General features: G+C 47.0%; 1 protein-coding gene across 6 annotated transcripts in view; it reads left to right on the top strand.

Moving 5' to 3' along the window:
- Nucleotides 1-20240, top strand: part of MAP2K3 (mitogen-activated protein kinase kinase 3) — a 98235-nt gene that overhangs the window by 35093 nt on the left and 42902 nt on the right. The window lies entirely within an intron of this gene.

The raw sequence follows: 20240 nt of genomic DNA, 5'->3' as shown, positions 1-20240 counted from the left end.
CTCTACCATTAGCTTTACATGGCAGAGCCTGCAGCGAAGTCTCACCGGGAGTGGGGCCGCCAACTTATCAGTTAATCAGTTATTTAGTTATACTCTAACCCAGTGGTTCCCAAACTTGTTGGTATCATGCCCCCCTTTTTGACTTTTGAAAAACCCTCACTCCCCCCCTCCAAATAGCAGCAAAACTTGTTGAGCAAAAAAAAGGGGAGGGGGGAACTGAAAAGGGCAACAAAACTTGATTGGGGGAGGGTAGGGGAGAGGCTGGTCGCCTCATACCCCGGAATTTCTTCATGCCCCCCCACGGGGGCATGCCCCCAGTTTGGGAACCCATGCTCTAACCCAGTAGTCCCGAACGCTGTGCCTGTGGGTGCCATGGCGCCCGCCAGGGCATTTATGTGCGTCTGCCGAACAATCTGGGCCGGCCCTGGGCGCCCAGCGCATGAGCGGCCCTGGCCCCGGCCACCCCAAAAGGTTGGGGACCACTGCTCTAACCTGTCATGTGCAGCAGTATTCCCTCTAAACTGGGGGCAGTGCAACTTCACAGGTGATTAATCAGCCTTGCTGAGTCAGAGGCTCCGGGCTCCCTGCAGGGAGCTGACTCCTCACCTGTGAGGCAGTGCTGCCCTGCAGCTTAGAGGGAACACCTGATGTGCAGTCCATACTTTTCCTGCAGTTGTTGCACCAGACAGCCTCCACTTACGTTAAAATAAGGGACTCAGATTCGAAGCTTGATGCAAGTTTTGCAGGGGGCAGCCTTCTGTACAGTGAATGCTTTAGTATGGCGACAGGGGATTTTAGATCTGACCCCACAAAAGCAGGAGCGTTTCCATGTTTTCAGTTTGTATTTTAATGTAGGGTGTATGGGATTCATTCGAGCACCAAGGCTCTCCCTCTGCACTCACGGTGCAGCTGAGTATCATCAGCTCAATGACTATTTCACAGACAGGAAGAACTTCTTTGGAGTCAGTACAACATTTTGCTTAGACAGCCTGTGTTTTTAATTGCGTGTGGATGCTCGGTTTGACTGGCTAGCTGGATACTACTTAATATTCATGAGGGCCAAACTTAGCCCAGGATTTTGACTGTGGTGCAGGTGGAGGTGAGAAGACTGTGTGTTAAGCATTTGTTTGGCTGCGTAGTGTCTTCAGTTGTGGGATAGGGCATTAACTGGGCTGGGCTATCCCTGTCCATCATGCTGTTCCCTGGAATGGCTACAGCCTTGTGTCTCTAGAATGGACTTCTTAAAAAAATTTTTTAAAGAGGACCAGTTGTTGGCCTGTCATTTAACCCCACCCTGGAGGACCAGTGGACTGTTCTTTGTCTGGCTTGGTTGGTCCTGCCAGCATAACTCTCAGGGAGACTGGGATGCACACGCCCTCCCATTGTATCAAGGTGCCAATCCCAAGCGGAAAAAATGATAACCATTGGACCCTCCTGTTCTCTTCCCACCTTGTCAGGTTAGAAAACAGCCACCCTTCCTCTCCATCCCAGACTTCCTCTGTACCTGGAACATGTGAGACAGGAAGGTCTTGTCTTCCCTGCTAAAAACTGGTGGTTTCTGGGTTTTTTTAACCTCCGAGTAATTAACATGCATGAGCAAAGATGGGAAAGGCCAGGCATGTGTGAGTTCTTCCTCACGGTCATCTCATCCCTGTGCCTGGGGGGGTGCTAACCTTGTACTGTGCCTTGGCTGTGTTTTTTGTCTCAGGATAGCACCTGAGCGTTGGTTGCCCAAAGGTAAAAACCACAGCAGAGAGGGCAAGCCCTGAAACCGTGGAGTCATACTGCATGTCAATGCACATCCCTTGAAAAGGGCAAACATTCAGTACAATCTTGCTGCTGCTTTCATAACACTTTCTAAATGAGAAATAGGAAACCATTTTTGATTCAGAGATTTTTTTTTTTGAGCACATGATCATGTGGTCTGAGGTCCTGTGTTCCCCAGGCTGGAGAATTTCACCCAGGAATTCCTCTGTTAAGCCCAGTGGGTTGTGATTGAACTAGAGCAGACCATGTAGAAAGACTCATGATCTTAATGTTAAAGAATCCAAGAAATAATCGCCATGTCTCTTTTTATATAGCATTTTCCATCAGGTGATCTCCATACTTAGCCTCACCATGCTCCAAGAGGTATGGAACAGCTATATTCTCTATTTCTACAGGTGGGACACTAAGGCTAAGGGACTCAACCAAGGACACACACGGGCTGTGGCAGAAAATAGAATCGAACAGTGTGTCGCACATCCTAGATTAGTGGCCCAATTACTGGACCATCCTACCTGTTTAATAGAGTTCAGTGGTGGAGTTTAGACTCTTTTCAATTATCTTTAATCTAAAACATTTTTCCCACCTGCAAACACTACCGACTTAAATTATCTAATTTGTGATGTCTCTGCTCTGGGTTCTGGCAGCAGCAGACTGGGGGAGAAAATGACACAACTTTGATACTCTTCCCATTCTGCCTCCCTTCTTATGGGACAGCATCGTGACTCTGTCTACCAGGAATCAAGGAGCAGAAAGTCTGTCCATGATGTACAGTGTAAAGGTGATTTCCGGGCTGCGGCCTGCTCTGGTAGAAACTTGAATAAGACAAGGCGGGGTGCATAATGAGTGAATTAGTAACACGCACTACAACCTCCCTCCTTCCCTTCCAGGGTTCATGGACTCTGTCTTTTAGTTGAGTGATCTGATAACACCCCTTGTAGAGGCTATTGTGTAGACCTGGGTAGGGAACTTTTTTTTGTATCAGGCCATTGATGCACTAGAAAAAAATCAACAGCAGGCTGCAGAAGTTGAATTCACCTGCCCAGGAGAGAAGCATGGGGCCCCAGCCCTGTGAGAGGGGGACGACACTGAGGCTTGGGGCTTCCTGCGGGGCTGGAGCTGTGAGCGCCAACTCGCCCTGCTGCGGGGGAAACCCCAAACCTCCGTGCTCCTTCCCCTCTCTCCGGGTGAGTGAATTGAATCGGTGCGGCCTGCGGGCCAGATGGAAATGAACAAGGGGAGAGATCCAGCCCCCAGGCCATAATTCCCCATCCCTGGTGTAAATGCTCCCTAGATATTCCGGGTCACACCTCTTAAAGCTATAACAAGATTGCAAAAGACATCTGGTTAGTTGAGAATTCTTTAACTCCAGATTAAAGAGCATCTAGAGTAAACCAACCCCCAATGGAAGGCAAGCTTGGGAGGAAATAAAACTTATGACATAGGTACCTCACCCCCCCACCACAAATAATTCTAGTGCTGGAAAGAAAGGAACCTCCAAAGTACACGATGCAAGTAATTTCCCAGAAGAGGTGGCTAACCGTAGGCTGTGGGTTTGGCATCCGTGTCTGTCAAAACTGAGTCCAGCTGCGTGTGCCAGATAAAGTTCAGGAGTGTGATGTCTAAGTTGCATGTTTCCAGCAATGCCAGGGCTTTTCTTGCCCAAGCAGCTACTAGGAATAGAGAGACCTCTTAAGGCAACTTGTGACTAGGGATGTGAACTGGTTACAAGGGGATGTTTACTAGGCAACAGTTAACTGGTGCTCGAGAGTAGCCCCCTGCCTGCTGCAGGTGGAAGACTGTGCCAGCCCTGCCAGGCCCACTGTGCTGCAGGTCGGGGCAGGAGGAGCCAGTTGCGGACTGCTCCAGCCAGGTTGGAGTGGTCCCCTGCCTGGGATCCTGCCTAATTGGTTAACTCGCTAAACCTAATATTTAACTGATTAAACAGTATTTTACATCCCTACTGGTACTGCATGTTCTGTTTGTATACCAGGCTAATGTCCTCTTGTGTGTCAGGTTGGCTTGTTGGTTGGGGGCACCTTTTAGGGATTAAAAAACGGTAATGCAACTTCTGCTTTTTCTGGAGCTCTTTGTGCACCGAACAGAGCATGAGGATAAATATCTGATCTAGGGTGGGGCCTAATATTGAATCGGACCCTGAGATTTGGGTAGCATTGGGTAAAACCTTCTGCCCCTCTATTTTTGGGGCAGGTGGATACCATGGGCATGTCTATGCAATGTGGAAGACAGATGTTGCCGCATTCGATCTTCTGGGGTTCGATTTAGCGGGTCTAGTATAGACCTGCTAGATCAAACACAGAGGGCAACCCTGTCAGCACTAGTAGTTCTGCTCACAAGCTGACAGGAGCGTTTGCTCCCATAGGCTTCCTGTTGTATGGACAGCGGAGAAACGTGACGTAAGATACGTCAACCTACGCTATGTAATTTACACAGCTGGAGTTGCATATCTTATTTCAACCTTCCCGTGTAGTGCAGACCAGGCCTTTGTGAGTGACATGCAGGTGAAAGTCTTTTTAACACTGGGAATTGAGCTACAAGTACGGTATTTCACCATTGGGATCCTACACAGGATATGGTATCTTAGTTTTGGGTAGAGTAGTGAATGTGCAAGAGATCTTACCTGCATCTTCCTTTTCCTAGAGGCTAAGATGTGAGAGGATAAAGAGCCCTGTGTGGTTATAATAAGCCCTGATCTACATGTTGTGTTATGACTGATTTGATTGTATTTTGGGTAGGAGTCCTCTTTTTTTATTATTTTTTTTATAACAGTGGAAAGGCGCTTGTAGTCTAGTCAATTTATGAATAAGCTGCACCAGTATACGCAGCTCTTTACTGGTTTAATTGCAATCCACATTAATTGATTGTACCGGCAGCACTTTATCTGTTCCTGCACCAACACAATTATGTGTGTAGACCAGTCCTCTGTAGCAGTACATCTGCTGGTTCCTCTGGTCCAGTTGGAAGTCTCTGAAATGAAGTTTCAGGGATGGAGAACATCTGAATGGAGTAGAGGGAAATGATCCCATAGTTGGGACCCTCCTTTCAGGTGATGTTGTGGTATCCTCTCTTTCAGAGGTTTACCTTTCTTCGGGAGGGAACTCCAGTTATTTGGAAAAGACAGGTGTTAGTAGTGGGGGAGACGATCCTTAGAAACATAGCTGGGTTTGCGATGACCGAGAGAACTGCATTGTGACTTGCCTACCTGGGGTGAAGGTTGTGGATCTCTTGAGACCTTTAATTTGTGTAGTGCTGGGGAGGAGCTGGGTGCTCGTGGTGCATTAGGTACCATTTAAATAGGGAAGGATGGGCGAGAGGTCCTAGAGGCCAAATTTAGGTTGCTAGGGAAGAGATTTGAAATCCAGGACCTCAATGGTGGTGTTATCTGAAATGCTTTCAGTTCCACATACAAGGCCTGGTAGGCAGGTAGAACTGCACGGTTTCAATGCATGGATGAGACAATGATGTAGAAGGAGGGGTTTAGATTTTTTAGGAACTAGGGAAACTTTTGGGAAAGGGGGAGCCTATATAGGAAGGATGGATGCCACCTAAACAAAAATGAAACCAGATTTCTGTCACCCTACATTAAAAAGATCGTAGGGCAGTTTTTAAACTAAGGGCTGGGGGAAAGCCGACAGGTGTGGAGGAGCATGTGGCTTGGACAGAGACATCCCTTAGGGAAGGATCTATTAATAGAGTTTCTATGTCCTAGTAAAGAGGAGTGGATGGAAGGTGATAAAATATGGATAAGGTCTGATGAGAAGCAATCAAATGAAAAATAATCCCATTCAATCACAGTATGTATCAATCACAAATTGTATCGACTACATGATTAGTCGATAAGGGAAGGTGTTCCGGCCCAGCTCGTGACAGTCCAGGAGTTACCCCCACTGCAGTTTAAATGTAGTAGGAGCCAGGTGTGCAGGGCCGCAGCGGTGATAGGTCTCAGATCAGTGTGAGCCGGGACCGCTGCGGCTCTGCATTTTATATGTAGTAAGAACTGGGCGGTTCTTAGTGCAGTTCTGGCTCTCGCCAGGTCCAGCAGTCCCTGTTCGCAGTGACCCGGGTGCCAGTGTCTCCTGCTTCCCTACCCCCCCAGGCAGCAGCAGCATCCTTTTAAGACAGCTTTCCCCCCCCCCAACACCAGCTCCTGTTCTCCCCCTTGCCCCTGCTTGCTGCCTATGGAGGCAGCGGGTGAAGGGGGGAAGCAAGTCATCAAGTACTCGACTCAAGAACCTGATAAGTTTAGGCTTATCGGGTAGTCAAGTACTCATTTACATCCCTACATGTAACGTCAGACAGCTAAATAGAGACAAGTTTTAAAGGTATTTATATTCAACCTCTATAAGCTTAAATAATAAGATGGGTGAACTAGAGTGTCTAAATGAGGTTATTGATATAATAGCCATCACAGAAACTCGGTGGAACGAATATAATCAATAGGACACAGTAATACCAGGGTACAAAATAGGGATGCTAACTAACGATTAATTTACTAGTTGAGAAGTTGATGGAATTTCCATCAGCTACTCGACTAGTCAATAGGCACTTCCTCATGGGGCTCTTGTACATTTCAAAGGAGGAATGTGGAACTCTGCAGCCTGGGCCAGTGGGGCTGCACACAGGTATGCCTACTTTGAAATGTACAAGAGGTCCCAGCTGATCCCGGGCTGCATGCGTTGCTGCCGCTTTGAAACGCTGAGGCAGCATTTCAAAGGGGCAGCACCACACAGCTGAGCCGCATGGAGCCCGGGGACAGCTCCTTGCAGTGCTGCTTTGAAATGCCAAGGCTGCCTGTTTAAGGAACCCCTTCCCCCACCCTCTTTTGCTGCCTCTGATAGAGGCAGGAAGGCGGGGGAGGAATCGACCAGTCCTTAACATCCTTAGTATATAATAGATCTGAAGGTCAGAGAAGGTCATGCTGGTGGGGGAGTGGCATTGTGTGTGAAAAATCATAGTATCAAATGAAATAAAAATCTTTAACTAAACTGTTCCATAGAATCTTTATAGATAGTAATTCCATGCTCTACTAATATGAATATAGCTTTAGGGAAATAATACCAATCTCCTGACCATGATGGTGATAACGACTATGAAATGCTAAGGGAAATTATTGTATTTTTTATTGTATAGCCTTTTTAATGGGGATTTCAACTAAAAGAGCACCCAAGGACAATAAGATCATTGTGGAGAAACTAAGTGAATTCTTTGCATTGGTTTTCATGGGTGAGGCCATGAGGGAGTTTCTCAAACCTGAGCCCTTCTTTGTAGTTGACAAATCTGAGGAACTGTCCCAGATTGAGGAGCCATTAAAGGTTTAGGCTTATCTAGTAAACTAAATAGTAAGTCACCAGGAAGAGATGGCATTCACCCAAGAGTTCCGAAGACGCTCACATGTGAAATTGTGGAACCACTAACTATAGTACCAAATGACTGGAGGATAGCTAATGTGACACCAATTTTTTAAAAAGGGTTCTAGAGGTGGCAATTACAGGCTGATAAATCTAACTTCAGTACCGGGCAAATTTGTTGAAACTTTAGTAAAGAAAAGAATTGTCAGACACTTGACTTTTCCACAAGTTATGTTTATTTAACATGGTTTCTGTAAAGGGAAATTGTGCTTCACCCATCTACTAGAATTTTGTGAGGGGGGCCATAAGCATTTGGACAAGGGAGGACTCCAGTGGATATAGTGTACCTAGATTTCCAGAGAGTCATTGACAAGGCCCTCACAGAAGACTCTTAAAGTAAGCTCTCATGGGTTAAGAGGGAAGGTCCTTTCATGGATTGATAACTGGTTAAAATATAGAAAACCAAGGGTAGGAATCAATGATCAGATTTCAGAAGAGAGAGGTAAGTAGGGGTGTCCTGCAGGGGTCCATACCGGGACCTTATCAACATAATGATCTGAGAGAGGTAAGCAGTGAGATGGCGACATTTGCAGATGATAGCAAACGGCTCAAGAGAATTCAGTCCAAAGCAGACCGTGAAGAGCTTCAGAAGGATCTTACAAAACTCGGTGACTAGGCACAAAACTGCAGATGAATGTTAATGTTACTAAATGCAAAGTAACACCCATTGGAAAACATAATCCCAACTATGAATGTTAAATTTCAATTAATCAGCTAATTGAGTAGTCGATAGAATTTCCATCGACTTCTTGATTAGTCAATAAGAGGGGAGGTGCAGCGGGGACTGCTTCAGTCCCTACTGGTGCTGGGTTCTCACTGCTCTCCCTCTGCCTTTGAAATGTAATAAGGGCCGGGCGGTGCAGGGGAGAGAAGGCAGAGGCACAGCAGGGAATCCAGCATGAGCATAGACTGAAGCAGGTAGTAAAAGCAGCTTGGCTCTTGCTACATTTAAAAAGGCAGAGGCGCAGCAGTTGGTACCCAGTGCAAGTGGGGACTGAAGTAGTGCTGGGTTCCCCATTGCTTCTCTAGCTCCCCTGCCCCGCATCTCAGAGATGGTGCTGGGAGGAACTGGCTTTTAAGCCAGCTCCCTCCAGTACCGGCTCCTGCTCCCCTTCCATCCATGCTGCCTCTGACATAGAGGAGGTGGGGGGAGGAGGGGTCGGGAATGTGAGTAGCCGACTCAATAACTCTTCTACATCCCTAATCACAAAGATACGTATAAAATGATGGGGGACTAAATTAGCTGTTGCCACTTGAGAGAGATCTTGGAATCGTTGTGCCACTCAATGTGCAGCAGCAGTCAAAAAAGCAAACAATGTTAGGAATCATTAAAAAGGGACTGAAAATAAGACTGAGAATATCTTCTTACCTTCGTACAAATCCATAGTATAGGCACATCTTGAATACTGCGTGCATATGTGAACACCTTGTCTCAGAAAATACCTTGGCATTGCAAAAAGTTCAGAAAAGACCAATAAAAATGGTTAGGGGTATGGAATGGCTGCCAAACGAGGAGACTTTTCAGCTTGGACAAGAGATGACTAAGGGGGGAGATATGATAGAGGTCTATAACGTTGTGACTGCTGTAGAGAAAGTAAATAAAGTTATTTACTTATTCCCGTAACACAAGAACTAGGGGTCACTAAATGAAATTAATAGGTAGCAGGTTCAAAACAAACAAAAGGAAGTATTTCTTCACGCAACACACAACCTGTGGAACTCCTTGCCAGAGGGTGAAAACAGGACTTTTACAGGTTTCAAAAAATGGAGGTTATCTAGCTCTAACTTATGTCCATTAATGGCTACTAGCCAGGATGGGTAGGAATGGTGTCCCTGGCCTCTGTTTGTCAGAAGCTGGGAATGGGCAACAGGGGAGGGATCACCTGATAATTGCCTGCTCTGTTCATTGCCTCTGGAGCACCTGGCATTGGCCACTGTCGCAAGACAGGATACTGGGCTAGATGGACCTTTGGTCTAACCCGGTATGGCTGTTCTTATGTTCTTAGCTGATCGTGGCCTTGTGACTAGTAAAGACAATGGACCATGGCATTGCACCTGCCTCCCCCCCCCCCCCCCCCACCCATAGCTTCAAATAGCACAAACCAAAGGCTGCGGAGATGATGTTATGAAAGGGACCTGTTTTCCCATAAGAGATGGCAAGTGGTTGTAATATGTTTGACACACACAAGAGTGTGCTGGGTCAGGTAATTGCATGAGTCAGCCTGGGAGCTGTCTGGGAAATATCTGCAAGTCTAGACTAAGTAGTTGAATAAATATCATTTTCCTGCGTGGGTCAAGAAAATCCATTTGGGCAGGTTTGGCTACAGGGGTGACTGTATCCAGGAGGGATGCTCTCTGGACTCCCTTGCTGTGTGTCTGCTGATAGTAATTGTTCAAGAACAGCCGTGCATCCCCTGGGCGAGGCATTTGTCTGTCTGCAGATCTCAATGCTGTCATGTAAGTGTCTGCTCTTACTGCCCTCTCCGTGTGCTTGAGTGTCTCCTTTGTCGTTTGGAGCTGGGTCTCTTCCCTGGAGTCATCCGAAGTGTTAGATCTTGGGAGCAGAACAGGCTTAGCACTGGATGGGAGACAGCAGGGATCAACGCAGGAGAGGGTGTTGATCGGAGTCGCTTCTTCTGAGCCCTGCTGGTACCCGTGCTTAGCATCCTATGCTTCTGCAGGGAGCTGTGATGCAAGGCAAAGAGTGTTTCTTACTCCTTGCTAGTAAAGATGACACAACTCTCTTTCCGCAAGAGACCAATATGCTGACCCCAGTCTCTAGAAAAAGCACAGACTGGCTAATTAAATTCCCCCTCTGGGCTGTGGTAGTGGTCAGTTCCTGTCCCATAGCATTGCTACAGGTTGCATCGCAAGAATGAGTGAAGTGGGTTGTGATAAATCTCTTGACTACCCAGGGCTCAACTAATCTTTGAAACCCTTTGAGCTCCTTTGCATGGCGTCCTAGAAATGCATTGCTGTCACAGCTGCCTCCTCTGCCTCAGAAGGCACAAATGCAGCCACTGGACAGCCTCCAGAAAATCATTTCCATTAGCAAAAGTTGCATCCGGATGACTGTGGGTTTTATTTGTATTGGCTGGCATACTTGGCTTTGCTAGAAATAAAGTGGGCCCACCATTTCTGCCCAGCCTTGCCTGTTTAAATCCTGCCCTGTCAGCAGGCTGTCCTTCCTGTATTTCCTGTTGACTCCCTTCCCCATTGGTTGACAAGCTCTGTGTTCAGAGAAACCAAATAAAGCAACAGTATAAAAGAGGCTGCAAGCTGCCCGGATGAGTGGTGCGTGGGTGGAAGGGCTGTGAATGGGATCGGTGCAGCCCAGAGCGGAAGAGCCTCTGCCAACGTTGCGCTTTATCTCTCTGGCAGCGTTTGGATTTCTTAAAGCTTGAGGCTATGCTGCTATTCTGGCTGCCGATTTCTCCCTGTGTTTTAATTATGTTTTAATTATTCGGGTTTACAGTGCTCCCTTAAGGGAGGTGACTGTTCTCCAGCCTACACAGTCCCTTCCTTAATCCTTTGTTACCTTTTCCTACAGGTTTTGTTGGAATCCAAACGTTATTGGCCTTGGCCCGTTCCCCATTTAGACACCTACCACATTCCTTTGCAGACTGGTTGTCCTTCTACCACCATGCGCTTTGTCACGTGTATCTGACTCCTTTTTTGTGTGCGGAGTCCAAGTTGCCAGGGAAGTTTTGCATGTGGATTTTGGCTTCACACAGAGTTTCTTGTGCAGTAATTGTGGGGTTTCCCACTTGGGATTTTACACATGGCTTCCCCTCATGAGCTCTGCCTGTAACAATTGTATGGAAGAAAGCCAAGGTGTGCGTTTTCACTTTAAAACATGGACTCTGTACATTCCATTCCAGCGCCATCTCTTTACTCCAGTATCACATTCCTCCTTGCAGATCTGCCCCTAATTCTGGGCTTCCTTCATATGGGAGGCATTTTCTTTTTAGCCTCTGCATAGGGCTTCCCAGGTGTTGCAGGCTGCAGCCAAGAAAGCTGTGCTGACTCACAGCCTGCTAGACCTTGACCCAGGATGTGAGCTGACATGTTGGGACTAGTCTGCTTGCCTGGCAGAGGATATTTCCACAGAGCAAAGTGACAGGAACAGCTGTGTAGTTGGGATTTTATACAAAAATACCTGCATAGCTTATTCCTGCTTCACTGTCGAACTCTCTGTGCAATTAAAAGAGGTTGATTTGAGAGACGGAAGCAATATAGGTGCAGGAAATTGACTCTGGCACGGTGAACTGCATTGCTCGCTATCCTCTTCCCTTAGCTAGCATGACCTGGTTCTGCAGACCCTGATTCACCCAGGACGTGACGCACGTGACCACTTGCAAGCCTGTGAGCAGTGCTCGATGTTGATGGGATTGTTGCTACTGTCAAAGTCAAACACATGTCTAAGTACCTTGCTGACTTGAGGTCTTGTTCTCTTGATTCAGGGGTGGTGAACCTTTTTGGCAACGGGGGCTGCTGAGCCACAGAAAAATCAGTCGGGGGCTGCACACAAGTAAAAAAGCAAAAAACCAAACCCCCCCCACTGATGTGGCCCCGGACTGAGAAGGAGACACACTCCCCACGTTCTTCTTGCAACCAGAGCCTAGGGGGCCCAGGATAGCAGGAGAAGAATGGGGGGCTGGAGCAGCAGTTCAGGGTTCCCGATTCTGGGGAGGAGCCCTGAGCCTTAGGGGCCAGATCCAGGCAAGCTGGGGGCTGCATACAGTCCCTAGGCCTTAGGTTCCCCACCCCATCTTAATTTTTGTTGCCTCATGGCCGATAAGGCACATGCACTGAGCTGGTCACCTACCTCTTTTATTGAGACCTGGTAACATTTTCAGAGGTTAGAATTAACGCCAACAACCTGGCAACAATTGAAGCAGGGCTTAGTATGTGGGAATGGAAATGCTGATGTCGTAAGTCAGTGAGGAGCAACCTGGGGTAGTGAGTGGTGCGTATCAGTGGCCTCCATCTCTGTGGACTGCAAAATTGTTGTACTGCCTCCCAAGATACCGGAGTTTTGCAAACAGTGCTTTGAGTGCACCAAGCATTTGCAGTGTGCACTAATTGAACTGTAGCAGCACTTTGACTGGTGTCAGGGGGAGCCCACAGCTCTCACAATGTCATGTGCAATCCGCGCACAGCTCACTTCATATGCCTTTGCTTTAAGTGTGTGTCATTTTGCTATACCAGTAGGAAAAAAACGATATGGAACAAAACCAGCAGAATCTGGCAACACTGTGCATGGGCAACAGTAAACAAAATATCTTGCAGGCCACACGTTTAACCCTACGGGGAAGGCCAATGGCTGTTTACAGAGAACATTCTGTCCCAAATCCTCACTATCTCCTAAATGAGTCAGGGTTCCTCCAACCTCTGGCTGCACCCAGCTGATGGGGGATATAGAGAACCCTCATGAAAGCTTTGTGGCGAATTAGGGACTAAATGGGAATTAATTCTTTTTTCCCCTCCATTGTGCATAGATCCAAGTAGAACTTAGTGGATGAGGCTTGACGGAGCCTACGAAAGTAATTGTGCAGAAAAGCCAATTAGAATGTAGTGGAGACAGGAAACTAAGTCGCAGCTAGTTTGATACGGGAAAAGAGGAAGTGTAGTAGCGCTCGGGTGTAAATGTGGTGGGAGTTGTACAAGATATTGTCAGTTATAAATTAGAGACATTTCATGTGGCATTGGTCTGTTGTGCTCAACGAACTGAGTTGTGCATCCCACTTTGAATCCTTTCCCTCTGTCATATATAGTTAAAGCCACCTTCTGCCTCCACTAGAGAGAAATGTTGCAGCAAGGTGAAAATGAATATAGTTTGTCCTCAGAAGATGTGAAGTGAAGTTCTTGGAGTTATGTCTAAATAAAAGTAGTACTGATGCGTTGGGTAGATTATCACTGGAAACAAGGAAAAAAAATCCTTTGTAGTAAAACAATTAACCAATGTTCCTTCTCCATGCGCAGAATAAATTTTATGTGCACTGAGGCATGTGTGGATGTGCACTACCAGTAGATACACGTTACTGCTTCTGGGTGCTCTGTTAATCAGCTGGGCAGCATTTGCATCTCTCCTGGGTGACCTCCCAAGCTCACAGCTAAGAGGGAACACGGCTGTTAACGAAAAGACTTTCACTTGTGGTGAGCTCTGTTTGGTTTGTAAGTCTCCGTCTCGAGTTTTATGCACGAATGTACTAGTTGCTTCTTCCAGCCTTTCTTTTGCGGCAGGACCCATCTGCCTGTGAGTGAGCTAAACCCTGCACTAGCTTGCGCATTGCTGGAGGTGGTGTGCTGGCCCGGTGAAGTCATGAAGTTTACAGTGCCAGCAGTTAGAGACCAGACTAAAATGTGTCTAAATTGCATGTTGGAGCGAGAGTGCTAAGAAGCAACAACCACAGAGCCCAGTGACGTCCGTTTCCCAGAGGCGGAAACTTCCCTAAAAGCGTCACGCAGCTGCCTGCCTTGTTCTTAGACTGGAAATTGCTTTTTCTGAGGAAGAGCCAGACTCTGATCTCGGGCCCAGACAGAACACCTGTGTTTGTTTTTACTATGCCTCTGACCCACTTTCAGGGAACACAGCTGCAGATGGGAAAAGCTTTCTTATTTTTCACTCGGCTTCATTTGCTACTGCAGGTGTCCGGTCCGCTTCAAACGTGTAGCAAAAATGAGAATCCCTCTCTGCCTGCCCTTTTGGAAGGAGTCGAGATATAAACGAGCTTCTTGCTTTTCATACCACACGTTTCTAGTCTGCAAGAGTGTGCACCCTTAGTCTACCTTGTCTTTGTGTAATAGTTAAGGTCCATTTGGGCTGGGATTGCTTTCTAGATTGTTGTCTTGCCCCATTCCTGACTAGGCCTTGCTCTGGGGACCTCGAGAGGTTGGGTTCTGGAGTCAGCCTCTTCGGGTTGCCGACTTCCATGCCATAAGCAAGCCACCTGACTTCACAATAAGCCCAACTCCAACCTCATCCCGTTTCAAAATAAGGCCAAAAAAAGCCACTCCCTAAATCGGGGGTAGGCAAACTTTTTGGCCTCCATTATGCATAGATCCAAGTAGAACTTAGTGGATGAGGCTTGACAGAGCCTAGGAAAGTAATTGTGCAGAAAAGCCAATTAAACTGTGGTGGAGACAGGAAATTAAGTCGCAGCTAGTTTGATATGGGAAAAGAGGAAGTGTAGTAGCGCTCGGGTGTAAATGTGGTGGGAGTTGTACAGGATATTGTCAGTTAAAGGGCTACCTTGGGGGTTCAGAAATAGTAGGGTGGGCTGGGTAAGGAAGGCTAGAGGAGGCTGTGCCTCCCCTAACAGCCAGGTGTGGCCTAGCCCAGCTGCCTGCCCCCTGACCGCCCCGTCTGCTCTCCACCGGGACATCTGTGGGGCTAGCCTAGCTAGCCAGGTGCTTGAGGACCAGACAGAAGGGCCTGGGGGACCAGATGTGGCCTGCAGTTTGCCCCCCTCTGTTCTAAAAACCTCAGCACTCGGTGTGGGTAGACACCCCACTCTTTCCCTCTCCCCCCTCCCGGCATGCAGTCTGGGACTGTGCACCCCGGAATGCTCTCTCCTTGCCTGTGAAAAAGTAGCTACAAGTGCAGACCTAGCCAACGTGCATTCCCAAGCCCCAAACCAGCTCACTTGCCACGGTTTTGACGTGGATTTGGCAACTTGAAGATGCTGAACTAGGTCTCTCTGCGAGCTTCAAGGAGGGGGCGGGGCATGCCCAGCTGGTTTGGGAGTGGAATGAGTAGAAGTGAGCTGGGGTTTTAAAGCTCTAGTGCTGTGCTGCTGGTGTAGAATGGTCATTGAGGTCACCTAGATAAGAGTTGAGTCAGAGTCCTGCTCTTTTGGGGAAAGGGATCTCCTGCGAGTGCCTTCCTCTCGGGGACCGAGCACTCGCTTGAAAATCCAGCCGCGGAAATGGGCGTTGATGTCAGGAGGCATTGAAAGAACGCAGGATGCAGATGTGGGGCTGTCCTGTGTGCTGCAGGGCAGGTTGAGCTGTGGTTGGCTCTCTGCCTTGGTACACCCTAGATGATATCTGCCGTAGCTATTTATCTGGTCATCTTACTGAGGTTTTGTATAACCCCTTGTTTATAAAGCTGTTTAATTCTGAGCATGTGTAGAGCAATATGGCAAATATAAGCTACTGTAGAAATGCCAGCTAGTGATTCCTCACTTCATCTCCTCCCAGAAGGGTGACCAGTTTCCACTACAAGTCAGAAGCTTCCTCACTGCTCTTCTCATCCCAGTAGTATAATCGCAGACCTATACATGCCATAGTCCTACAGCTGCAGAACCACCTCTGTGCTTGAGAATCCCAGCTTGCCTTCAAAAAACCAAACCAACAACATCTTTTCCTAGCGCTCATGATTAGGCAGGTTGTGATACTGTGCCAGTGTATTTTTCATGGAAATGTGTTTTGAGTATGCTTTCTGCCAAATGAGCTAGTGAGCCCCTGAGTGTGTATAGTCTATTTGCATGCATATATCACTCTTGAATATGAAGTTAGAAATATAATTGTAAGCCTGTTTATTAATTTAGGTTTTCTAGTGAAAGCCATTAGTTATACTTAAGGAACTTAAGAGCTTGGTGTTCAAGGCAAGGATCTGTGAATAGTCTTGTTTAGGCTTACAGGAAAAACTGTGGTTGGTCCTCCAAAGATATGTGACCATGCTACCTGGTGCTGGAATCCGTCTTAAGTTTGGTCTTTTTCTACAGGGGCATGTGGTGGGAATGGGACAAAGACTTCCTGCTCTGGGGAAATTCTATATAAGGGATGATAAGACCTGAAAAATAGAAGAACTCTAATGAGGGGAGAAGCTATTAGACCCAGGTCAGGAAAAAGATTAGCTCCAGCCTGAAGACCTTCACTTGCAATAAGGTCTAGGGTGACAAATTATGACTTGTAGTAATTTCTCTTAGTGTATTCAGCTTAGCTGGAATGTTTTGTTTATTTTAGCTTAGTAACTTACTTTGATCTGTCTGTTTTCATGTGCAGCCACTTAAATCCTTCATTTTATACTTACTACCATCACTTTTGTTATTAAACACAGTGTAAATAATTGTTACTGAGGAGGAGGGAGCACAACGGCAGTGCATATCTCTCATTTGTTGATTGGGGGGGGACTTTATAAGCTTACCATGTATAAAAGTTTTATACAGAATAAGATGGATTTGTTTGAGGTTTTGGTCCCATTGGGGCTGTGCTTCTGGGTGCTGTCAAGTCCCTGTAACAGGACTTCTTGTTGTTGCAGCTGCCTTGTAGTCTATGCAGCGTTAAGTACCTATTAGATTGTTAGAAGCCCAGTGCAGCAGTACATTTTGTAACACTGGGGATTGTCTGGAGCTGAGAATCCCCTCTCTGACTGCTATTTGGGAGGCACTGTATTTTTATTGGAGGGTAGAAAGATGGTGAGAGGTTCTGTTAAACACAGGCCCCCTTTCCATAAGTGGAACAGGTTTTTTATGTGCTGGATTATGGTCCTTTTTATTACCCATTTCTGTGTAGTTATGGGTTCTGAGTGCAGCCAACTCTGAGTAGGTATAGACATGGAAACTGAATTTTCAGCTATGCAGTCTCTAAAAGTGACCATGCAATTTCCTGAGTGGAACTTTGATAGACTTTTAATTTCAAGGTCTTTATCCCATCTGGAGTTTGGGTCTGTGTTGTGGCTTATTCTCTTGCTCAACCCTGCTTGATGGTTTAATCCTTCCCCATATAATCAACTCCTCCGTGTATGGTGATAGCAACCAGCACCTCCAGGCTTAGACACCGTTGTGCTAGGCCCTATACAAACCTAGGATGAAAAGATGGCCCCTGTCAAGTTAGTCTAAAAAATTCCTGTGTTTGGACATAGAACTGGATGAAATTTTGGTCAAAAATGCAGATCTGGGTCAACCAAAAATTTCATCAATCTGTCAGATTTGACCAGTTGAAAACAGGATTGGGGAAAGGGAGGAGAAATCAATTTTGACTTTTTTTTTTAAACAAAACCTTTTGATTTGTTTGTTTTAAACAGTTTATTTGTTTTGAAGAATAATTGTTTTATTTAAAAAAGTAAAGAAAAAACAGCCCCTCCCTCTTCCCGTTAGTCAAATGTTTTGGATTGAAATAATTGTTTAGTTAGTTATTTTTAACGTTTTGGTTAGTGAACTGAAATATTGGCTACCTGCACCACTGGTGCTGGTATATCTGTTTAGCATTACTTGATGTTTCTTCTTTTAAGGGACTCTTAATCAGTGTTCCCTCTAACCTTGTCCATCCATGGGCAGAATATTATTTTTTTTTAATCTGTGCTGAGGCTCGTGCCTATGTGCATCACCAGTAGAAACAAAACCTAGCAGTGGGTGCTCTGCCAATCAGCTGTGTGGCTTTTGAGTGGCAACACAAGCGCTCCGCTTACAGGGAACACTGCTCTTAATTAAAGGATGTCAGTATGTCATTGATTATTTGATTAACTGAGAAGCCTAGGCTTATCAGTTAATTAATCTTGTTGACTACATGCATTCACCCTCCCCCCCCCCTTGCTGCCTCTGTATCAGAGGCAGCAAGGTGGGGAGCCAGTGCTAGGGGGGAGCCAGCTTAAAAGCTGGTTCCTCCCCAGTTCTGCATTGCTGCCTGCCCCCACCCCGTGCACTACCACTTCTGTCAGAGGCAGCAAGGGGAAGGGCAGGGGAGGTTGCCGCGAAGCAGCCTCTGTCCATGGTGGGCCGAAGTCCACATCCCACGGAGCAGCCTCTGTCCGCAGCAAGCCTGGGTCTGCCATGGGTAGGGGCTGCCGCCACAAAGCAGCCTCTGTCCATGGTGGCCCCAAGCACCCTGCAGTCAGGCTGCTCCGCATCCCATGAAGCAGCCTCTGTCTGCAGTGAGCCTGGGCCCGCTGTGGGCAGAGGCTGCTTTGTGGTAGCAGTTCCTGTCTGCGGAGGGGCCAACCTAAGACCCCTCCCCCTCCACGGATGGTGCTGTTGCCACTCCGTGCTGCTGCCTCTCTATTAAGAGCACGGTGCAGCAGGCAGCCGGTCTGCATGGGGAGCTGGCTTTTAAACTGGCTCCCCTCGGAGACTAGCTCCCTCTGCCACCCTGTGCTTCTGCCTCTGATACAGACAGCAGTGCAGGGCTGCAGGGGGCTCCCTGGGAGTGGGTCTGGGAGCACACTGGCTGCCGGCCCTGCCACTGAGGATTATTGAATAATTGTGGAACTGCTAAGATTTCATGTGATTACACGATTGATTATTCAGTTATCTGCTATCTAGGATCCCTGCTCTTAATGTGTTTCCCTCCCAAACATTTAAGGGGTGGAAAAGGGACCCTTCTTACCATGCTAAAGTTGTTGGTGTTAAGGGGCTAACCATTACTACTCTTTCTGAGTCTTTCCAAAGCCTCTGCATCGTCCACATGTGTCTTCAATTATCCTTGATTAGGTATGAACCCTGTCTCAGTATTTCCAGAGGCATATTTGCTTGCAGTTATTTAGAAGGGATTGGTGGTGGAACAGGCCTTTGTTGGGGGAGAAAGCTCTGTTTTAGATCACTACTGTGTTTAGAGTGTGCTCTTCCACTTATTGAGCGTTGACAATGTACACGAGGTAGCGTGGACTTTGACAGCCAAGAAGGCTGCAGTCTTGTCTACTGGTTAGAGCAGACTGGCAGGATGGCAACACCTTTTAACCCACCCGTGCCACAGTTTACCCATCTGAGAAATGTTGGATGCCTTACTCGCTCATGTTAGACATCACATGGCTTAAGTAACATTAAAAAACTTTAAAATACCTTTTGTTCCAGGGCCTAACTGCAGAGCAGTAAATGTTGGATGATGCATGTCAAGTTACTTTGCATCCTTTGTAGTGTAGGAGTCTGCAGAGCATTCAATCCTTTAGACTGGTAGTTTGTGACAATAGTATCCGTCTCACTAACTAAAGCATTGACTGAGGTTCTTCTCATTCACTAAGGTTGAAATTTTCTCAGCTTCATCCGGGCATTAGAAAGTAGATCCGGAGCGTCTGCCCAGCTCTGTGGTGGGGCAAGAAGGGGGTTGGAGTGCAGCACAGGTTCCCCAATGCAGGGGGGAGGAGCTGAGCCTCAGGGGTCGGATCTAGGCAAGCCGGGGGCCACATGCAGCCCTCAGGCCTGAGGTTCCCCACTCCTGCTATAAATGCTGCTTAAAATTAGAGCAATCTTGTTAAGCATGTAGAGTTGTCTCCATCTCTGACCTTTCTTCCTTTTGGTGCACGTGGTCCAGCATTGTCCACACAACTAGCGAACATTTCACGAGTGACTGAGGCACATCTTTCTATTCCTAGTGTAAGGTAAAGAAGGAACTTAGTGCACTCTCTTTCCCAGGCTGACTCATGGTGGAAACCAATAAAAGCACGTGCCTCTCAAAGTTTGAATCAGGCGCGTAAGTACGGGAACCGGAGTTGGTTTTGGTCAGTCTGGTTTGAGGGACAGGAGAGAATAAACATGTTTCGGCACCTGTTGTTTTACATACACGGGTGTAAAAATACTGCAGCTCCTGCTACCTCCGCCCCTTCCTTTATAGGCACCGTGATTTTTTTTTTTTCTTTCTGCAATGCCACCCCCGAGGTCCTCCTTGTCGTCCTGGTATTGTAATGGAACAACGTTTCCACTATTTGTTGTGGTAATAGTTGTCAGAAGGACAGTAATTTGACTGTCACCTGCTCTATAAATAAATGCAAGCATCTTTCTCTCAGCGGACACGCACCCTGACCATAATCAGTGGTGTTGAAGTTGGCTTCCTTCAACGTAACTACTGCAGGACTTGGTGCACCTTCATCTTATTAATTTTAAACAAGATCTACAAGATCTTTGAGTCTTCTTCCCGCCCCCTCCACTGCATTGTTATTCATGGCAATCATTTGCTGTTCTTCGCTGCAGAAGCTGGCACTTGCCTGCTCCAAAAAGATTTAGTTTTATTGCTGACACAGTGTGGGCCAGATTGCAAGCTCTGATAGGTAGGGTTGCCAGATGGTTGAAACAAAAATACCGAACTCTTCCCCCCCCCCCCCCAAAAAAC

The sequence above is a fragment of the Pelodiscus sinensis genome, chromosome 15 (genome assembly GCF_052426305.1).
Source record: "Pelodiscus sinensis isolate ZL-2025 chromosome 15, ASM5242630v1, whole genome shotgun sequence".
In the NCBI taxonomy this organism is placed as follows: domain Eukaryota; kingdom Metazoa; phylum Chordata; order Testudines; family Trionychidae; genus Pelodiscus; species Pelodiscus sinensis.
Note: the sequence above shows the minus strand (reverse complement) of the source record. Positions and strands in the feature narration are given on the sequence as shown.